Raw genomic sequence first — 9468 nt, forward strand, 5'->3', positions numbered from 1 at the left:
CATGGCATCATGCAAACTTTATAACACAAAATCACACTGTGCCAAGTAACGGTGACACATAAAAAATAACTTCACACAATGAACAGGTGCAATTTTGTTCACCACCAACAGTGACTTTAGTGGGTGCATTTTACTTTTTTCCTATTTCGTGATACTCATAACAAAAATGACATGGCATCATGCGATCTTCATAACACAAAATTATACTGTGTCAAGCAATGGTGACATAAAAAATAACTTCACACAATGAACAAGTGCAGTTTTGTCAACCTACATGCAATGGTGGTACTACAGTAACATTTACAGATTAGTATAACAAATAGATTTATAGCTATAACTCCTTTTTACATTGGTACCACCACAATTTCTACCACTTCATAACTTTTATCCCCCTTTCCTTCGCAATCCACCTGGAATAACATCCATCTCTCTCCATTGCTTTCCTTTCTACTATTCCTTCCCCATACACTGATTTCCCATGTTACTTTCCAGAAAACTGGCAAAGACCAGACACAACAAATTCTTCAGATCACAACAGGGAATCAATAAATATCATCAGAGCAGACTTGACCTCATTCTTGGCATTACAGTCAGGCAGGCCTACTGGTTTTGAATTAAATGATAGCTCACATTAAGCTAGCTGATACATCTCCTAACATTGACTTGCCAGCTAAATGCACTAAAATTTCCATTGGGACAAAAAAACCTGTCCTGTGGGGAAATTTTGACTGACTTTCTGCTTCTTTGTAAAGAATGTCCTTATGTCCATTGTGTCTGGGGAGGGAGCAAATACTGCAAACAATTCATCATCAACCAAGAATACCCCATTAGGCTAAGCTTATTTCATTGTTTAGTTGAACATTAATTTAACGTGGCCTAGGGTTAATTTTGAGGGCATATAACAAAAGAATAAGGTTTTAGCAAAAGCTAGACATTGTGAGGTGGCAGTGGGGCTGACGTCACCTCCTCCACTTTTGAGCAGCTGCACCAAAATGTCTGTGCTCGTGCTAAGATTCACTCGCGTGTGGTGAGTTGTTGTAGGGAACGCCCAGAAAACCCGGAGTGGATGTTCAGTGGTATGTGCTCTTATCGACCAAGTGGAATGGATTATTTCACGAAGCAATAAAAACGGCACTGGGTGAACTAATATTTTATGTTAAATGTGGGGGGGTCCAAACGAAGAATTATGAAATGTGAGGGGGACACGCCCCCTTCACATTCAATGGTGGCGACACCCATGCCAACCAGAGGTGGAAAAACCCGGGTGCAGAAAGTAAAAACCCTGCCACATTTTTGCTCCAGCCAATTCAATGAACCAGCTGATCCTAATTACCACACCCCCTAAGCCAGGTTGATGAGCTAATTGGTGAAATCACCTGTGTTGAGAGCACAGGAAGAAGGAAAACCTAAGCAGGACTTTTACTTTGTCAATCCAGTTTTTCCACCTCTGATGCCAACACTACACTAATGCACACCAACACAAAGACACACCAACAGTACACACACCAACACTACATTAATACACACCAATGCTACACTTATACACACCGACACTACATGAACACACACCAGCAGTACACTAACACACACCAACACTACTAGCCACAGCGTTTTCAAGGATCTTATCTCCAAGATCCTTGAAAAAGCTGTGGCACAGCAGTTATGCTTATATTTACATAGGAATAACATCCATGAAATGTATCAGTCAGGATTTAGACCTCATCATAGCACAGAGACAGCTCTGGTTAAAGTAGTAAATGACCTACTGTAGGCGTCTGATCAGGGCTGTGTCTCGCTGCTTGTGTTGCTTGACCTTAGTGCAGCATTTGATACAATTGATCATTCCATTCTTCTGGATAGACTAGAAAATGTTGTGGGAGTTAAGGGAACGGCCCTCTCCTGGCTCAGCTCTTATTTAACTGATCGCTATCAGTATGTTGATATAAATGGTGATATTTCTAGACATACTGAGGTAAAGTTTGGTGTTCCACAAGGTTCTGTCTTGGGTCCACTGCTTTTTTCTTTATATATATATATATATATATATATATATATATATATATATATATATATATATATGTGTGTGTGTTACTTCTGGGTGATATTATTCGTAAACATTGTATTAGTTTCCACTGTTATGCTGATGACACACAGTTGTATCTTTCTGCAAAACCTGAGAGACACCAGCTTAATAGAATTGAGGAATGTGTAAAGGACATTAGACACTGGATGCTTATTAACTTCCTTCTGCTTAACTCTGACAAGACTGAAGTACTTGTACTAGGACCACATGCAGCTAGAAGTAAGTTTTCTGATCACACAATAACTCTGGATGGCCTTTCTGTTTCTTCACGTGCAGCAGTAAAAGACCTCGGAGTGATTATTGACCCCAGCCTTTCATTCGAAACTCACATTGATAACATTACCCAGATAGCTTTCTTTCATCTCAGAAATATTGCTAAGATAAGAAATTTAATGTTACTGCATGATGCGGAAAAACTAGTTCATGCTTTCGTTACCTCCAGGTTGGATTATTGTAATGCCTTACTGTCTGGATGTTCCAATAAGTGCATAAACAAGCTCCAGTTAGTTAAAAATGCAGCAGCAAGAGTCCTTACTAGAACTAGAAAATATGACCACATCACCCCTGTCTTATCCACACTGCATTGGCTCCCAATCAAATTTCGTATTTATTATAAAGTACTACTATTGACTACTATCTTAAGCACCACAGTACCTGAGTGAACTTCTACTCCTCTATGACCCCCCACGCCTACTTAGATCAAAAGGTGCAGGCTATCTGCTGGTACCTCGTATAGTGAAGGCTACATCAGGGGGCAGAGCCTTTTCTTACAAAGCCCCACAGTTATGGAACAGCCTTCCAAGTAGTGTTTGGGAATCAGACACAGTCTCAGAATTTAAGTCTAGGCTGAAAACATATCTGTTTAGTCAAGCCTTTTGTTAATGGTGTTCATGAGGTAAAGGTGTAGATCCAGAGGGTCCTCAGACATAGAGTGTTTTGGTAAACTGGGATGTATGGATGCTGTCAGTCCCCCACTCGCTTGCTCACTCGAGTTTGTTGATGGTGTAGCGGCTGGCTGCTTTATGTCCTGGGGCTCCCTCATGCCTGTGTTACCTTCTGGCTCTCCCCTTTTAGTTATGCCATCATAGTTAGTTGCCAGAGTCCCTGCTTGTACTCAGTGCAATATGTATACTGTTCCTACTTATTCAGGTGACATTGGGCATACCTAACAACCTGTGTTTTCTCCCCCCCCCCCCCCCAAATCTGTCCCCCTGAGTTACATGTCAGTCCTGGGATTGAGATGCTGACCTCTTCTGCTCCTCTGACCTGCCTGATCCATCCTGGTGTCCTGTGTCTGGTTGGAGTCTCATCGCATCGCTCCTGTGGAGGGCGGCCCCATGTGGACAGTTGGGGGTCGCGCCTGGAGGACACTCTGAACTCTTGCAGTGGTGCTTTTGTGGCTGGGGACTGCAGTTGACTTGCTGACTTTAGGCCTGCAGTTGACTTGCTGACTTTAGGCCTGCAGTTGACTTGCTGACTTTAGGCCTGCAGTTGACTTGCTGACTTTAGGACTGCAGTTGACTTGCTGACTTTGGGACTACGGTTGTTGTGAACGGTTTTGCGCTCGGGTTATATAATGTTATAGTCATGTTGTCTGTTGTTACCCAGATGGGGATGGGTTCCCTTTTGAGTCTGGTTCCTCTCGAGGTTTCTTCCTCGTGTCGTCTGAGGGAGCTTTTCCTTGCCACCATCGCCACAGGCTTGCTCATTGGGGATAGATCAGGGGCATCACTAGGAATTAAGCTTTACTGGGGCACTGCCCCCCCCCGACACACACACAAAATGCCCCCCCTGCACAATGCACCTTAACGTTCCTGTCCCCAACCTATGCAAAGTGGATAATTCTCATGCTCTCGTGGATGAAGTTATGCGAGGAATAGGTCAACGAGACGGAAAACGCATCCCAGTCCCCAAAAAATGTATTGTTGGCATTTGGGCTTTTAATGCATGCTGATGCTAAACGTGTCACCTCAACTCTCACGATTCACGAACTTAGCTGGTTAGTTATGACTGACTAGCACATAGCCTACAACCTTAATCTTACCTCTCTCACCCTCCTCCTCATCTGTCACTGTTTCCCTGCCCCTGTCTCTGCTTCGTGAGAAGAATTGTGTGATATCCATCTGGAAAAGTAACTTAATATCGTTTAATTCGATGTAGTTTAATGGGTTTGTTAGAATATGGTTTGCTTAGGTTTGTTGCAAAAACTTCGTGCTATCTTAACTCATCCAGAGCCCGTTCTCTGACTCATCCAAAGACTAGACTCATCTCTCCAGTAGGCTAAATGGACTCATGGCACGCCGCACGCATGCTATGTTTACAGTGAGAATCTCCCAGACCAATCAGAAAATCAGTTAGAAAGAAGAGGCGAAACAAGTTTGAAACACACTCTGTCCTACAACTTACATTAGATAAATGATTTGCCAAAGAAACTAGTCTCATCTCATCTCATTATCTGTAGCCGCTTTATCCTGTTCTACAGGGTCGCAGGCAAGCTGACTACGGGCGAAAGGCGGGGTACACCCTGGACAAGTCGCCAGGTCATCACAGGGCTGACACATAGACACAGACAACCATTCACACTCACATTCACACCTACGGTCAATTTAGAGTCACCAGTTAACCTAACCTGCATGTCTTTGAACTGTGGGGGAAACCGGAGCACCCGGAGGAAACCCACGCGGACACGGGGAGAACATGCAAACTCCGCACAGAAAGGCCCTCACCGGCCACGGGGTTCGAACCTGGACGTTCTTGCTGTGAAGCGACAGCGCTAACCACTACACCACCGTGCCGCACCCCAAAGAAACTAGTTTGTTACGAAAATCTTTCAACATTTTCTTACTGGGGCACAGCTGATTTTTACTGGGGCACGTGCCCCAGTAAAAAAGGCCTAGTGACGCCCCTGGGATAGATTAGGGATAAAATTAGCTTATATTTTAAGTCGTTCAAATTCTGTAAAGCTGCTTTGCGACAATGTTTATTGTTAAAAGCGCTATACAAATAAACTTGACTTGACTTGACCAAAACAAGACTAACACACACCAACACAAGACTAATACACACCAACACTACACTAACACACACCAACACAAGACTATCACACACCAACAGTAGACTAACACACACCAACAATAAACTAATACACACCAGTGGTACACTAACACACAACAACACTAGACTAACACCCACACCAACACTACATGAACACACACCAACACTACATGAACACACACTGACACTAGACTAATACACACCAACACTATATGAACACACACTGACACTAGACTAATACACACCAGCAGTACACTAACACACACCAACACTATATGAACACACACCGACACTAGACTAACACACACCGACACTAGACTAATACACACCAGCAGTACACTAACACACACTGACACTAGACTAACACACACCGACACTACACTAACACACACCGACACTACACTAACACACACCAACACTAGACCAACACACACCGACACTAGACTAATACACACTAGCAGTACACTAACACACACCAACACTAGACTAACACATACTGACACTAGACTAACACACACCAACACTACACTAACACACACCAACACTAGACTAACACACACCAACACTATATGAACACACACCGACACTAACACACACCGACACTAGACTAATACACACCAGCAGTACACTAACACACACCAACACTGTATGAACACACACCGACACCAGACTAACACACACTGACATTAGACTAATACAAACCACCAGTAAACTAACACACACTGACACCAGACTAACACACACCGACACTACACTAACATACACCAACAATAGACTAACACACACCGACACTACACTAACATACACCAACAATAGACTAACAAACACCGACACTAGACTAATGCACACTAGCAGTACATTAACACACACTGACACTAGACTAACACCCACACCAACACTACATGAACACACACCGACACTAGACTAATACACACCAGCAGTACACTAACACACACTGACACTAGACTAACACACACCGACACTACACTAACACACACCGACACTAGACTAACACCCACACCAACACTATATGAACACACACCGACACTAGACTAACACACACCAACACTAGACTAATACACACCAGCAGTACACTAACACACACTGACACTAGACTAACACACACTGACACTAGACTAACACACACCGACACTACACTAACACACACCGACACTAGACTAATACACACCAGCAGTACACTAACACACACCAACACTATATGAACACACACCGACACTAGACTAACACACACCGACACTAGACTAATACACACCAGCAGTACACTAACACACACCAACACTATATGAACACACACCGACACTAGACTAACACACACCAGCAGTACACTAACACACACTGACACTAGACTAACACACACCGACACTACACTAACACACACCGACACTAGACTAATACACACCAGCAGTACACTAACACACACCGACACTATATGAACACACACCGACACTAGACTAACACACACCGACACTAGACTAATACATACCAGCAGTACACTAACACACACCAACACTATATGAACACACACTGACACTAGACTAATACACACCAGCAGTACACTAACACACACTGACACTAGACTAATACACACCAACACTAGACTAACACACACCGACACTAGACTAATACACACCAGCAGTACACTAACACACACCAACACTAGACTAACACACACCGACACTAGACTAATACACACCAGCAGTACACTAACACACACCAACACTATATGAACACACACCGACACTACACTAACACACACCGACACTAGACTAACACAAACCAACACTAGCCTAACACACACTGACACTACACAAACACACACCAACACTAGACTAACACACACCAACACTACAATAAATCACGTGTTATTTCAAGGAAAATGGAGAACCCTGAGGAAACCCAGACAGACACAGTGAGAATGTGTGAAACTCAGCCCAGACAGCAACCCAAGCTCAGGAGGGAACCGGGAATCCCAGAGCTTTGAGGTCGTAATGCTACCTGCTGTGTCACCAGGTCATCCACCAACAAATAAAGCTGAATTATGTCCTAAAATGACAGACAAGCTAATATGTACTGGCATCTTGACATGGAATTTTAGTAACAGTTGTAACCTGATGCTCATCAGGCTGGAAAAGGTTACAAAACCATCTCGAAAGAGTTTGGATTCCACCAATCCACAGTCAGACAGACTGTGTACAAATGGGAAATTACATTATCAAATAAATAACCATGTGAGTTAGTCAAAATATCAAGTTTTAAACTGTCTTTGGGATTATGGGTGTGGATTATTTTCATTTTGCTTGGGTAGGTGTGGCAGCGGGGGCGTGGTCAAGCGCCGGTCTGTGACAGGAGGGTGGAGCTGGGGAAGGTGAGTGGCAGAATCGTGACACCTGAGGATAATTAACCTGTTTGTATGTGTTTTTTCCCAGTAACCGCTCCCTATTTAAGGAGGCAGAGAGAGAGGAGAGGGAGCGCAACCCGGGACCAGACGAGTGTGTGTGTGTGTATGAATGAATAAGATTATTAGACTGAAAAGTTATAAAAATAAATCACCTTGTCTGCCTCCAAACGCTGTCCTGCCGTCCTCTGTGCTCCACCCACACTCGATACACGCTACAGTGGTGCCGAAACCCGGGAAAAGGTGGAGCACCAACACAGCAGCCCCATGGAATCCTCCCCGTTCGCGGACTTGGTCCACGCCCTCACCACGGCTCAGCAGAGCCAGCACCAGGCACTTGTCACGCTCCGAAAGGAGCAGGAGCGCCGCTTCGAAGCCCTGGTGCTGGCCCAGCAGGAAGATCGAGAGGCGTTCCGGCGTCTCCTCGCGTCGGCGGGGTCCACCAGCGCCCCGGCCGCGGGCCCGTCTCCCCTCACCATGACCAAGATGGGCCCGCAGGACGACCCCGAGGCTTTCATCACATTGTTCGAGCAGGTCGCCGAAGCCTCGGGGTGGCCGATGGAGCAGCGCGTGGCGCGCCTCCTCCCCCTCCTGACGGGAGAGGCGCAGCTGGCCGCGCTACAGCTCCCCGCCGATCGCAGGCTGGCCTACGCCGACCTTCGCCGGGCTGTCCTCCAGCGCGTGGGGCGCACGCCGGAGCAGCAGCGCCAGCGCTTCTGCGCGCTGCGGATGGAGGAAGTCGGCAGCCCGTTCGCGTTCGGCCAGCAGCTCCGGGACGCCTGCTGGCGGTGGCTGAGGGCCGAAGATCGCGACGCCGAGGGAATCATCAACCAGGTGGCGCTGGAACAGTTCATCGCCCGCTTACCAGCTGGAACCGCGGAGTGGGTCCAGTGCCACCGCCCGGCGTCGCTGGATCAGGCCGTGGGACTGGCGGAGGATCATCTGGCGGCTGTTCCGGCAGCAGGACAGCGGACGACAGCATCTTCTTTCTCCTCTTCTCTCTCTCTTTCTCCCCCCCCTCCTCCCGTGTCCCGTCCTCGCCCCATTCCCCCACCGCGGAGGCGGGGGCCGGCTCCACCCCAGCCGGCCCACCGCACCCGTGGTGCCCTCCCGTTTCTCCCTTCTGTGTCTGTCTCTCCCCCCCCCTCAGGTGAGTGAGCCCCAGAACACAGCTGCAGAGGGAAGGCCCGGGCCGGTTTGCTGGCGCTGCGGGGATCCAGGCCACCTGCAGCAACAGTGTGCAGCGATGGAAGTGGGGGCGGTGGTGCGGATCCCCGACGCGCCAGAGGCTGCCCTCGATCGGGCCGGAGCGTATCGCATACCGATAAGTGTACAAGGGGCTACATATCAGGCGTTGGTGGATTCAGGTTGCAATCAGACCTCGATCCGCCAAAGCCTGGTGCAAGACGAGGCATTGGGGGGAGCACAAGGGGTGAAGGTGTTGTGTGTGCACGGGGATATTCACAGCTACCCGTTGGTGTCGGTCCACATACATTTCAGAGGGGAGAAATCGATAGTGAAGGCGGCGGTTAATCCTCGCCTTACCCACTCTTTGATCTTGGGGACTGATTGGCCGGGATTTCGGGGTTTAATGGCACGCCTAATAAAGAGTGGGTCCTGCCGGTTAACAGGGGAGGGTCCCGGTGTCGCTTTGGCTGGAGCTGCAGTCGCAGAGCCGTCTACGTCATCTCCGCGACAGAGTGAGGAGCCACCGGCCCCTCCTCTTTCTATTGGGGAATCCCTCGCGGATTTCCCACTGGAACAATCGCGAGACGAGACTCTGCGACACGCGTTTGACCAAGTGAGAGTAATCGATGGTCAGACGCTCCAGCCGGGCGCCACCCCCTCCTTCCCCTATTTTTCCATTTTGAAGGCTAGGTTATACCGAGTGACGCAGGACACTCAGACGAAAGAG

The sequence above is a fragment of the Neoarius graeffei genome, chromosome 4 (assembly GCF_027579695.1).
Source record: "Neoarius graeffei isolate fNeoGra1 chromosome 4, fNeoGra1.pri, whole genome shotgun sequence".
Taxonomy (NCBI): Eukaryota; Metazoa; Chordata; class Actinopteri; order Siluriformes; family Ariidae; genus Neoarius; species Neoarius graeffei.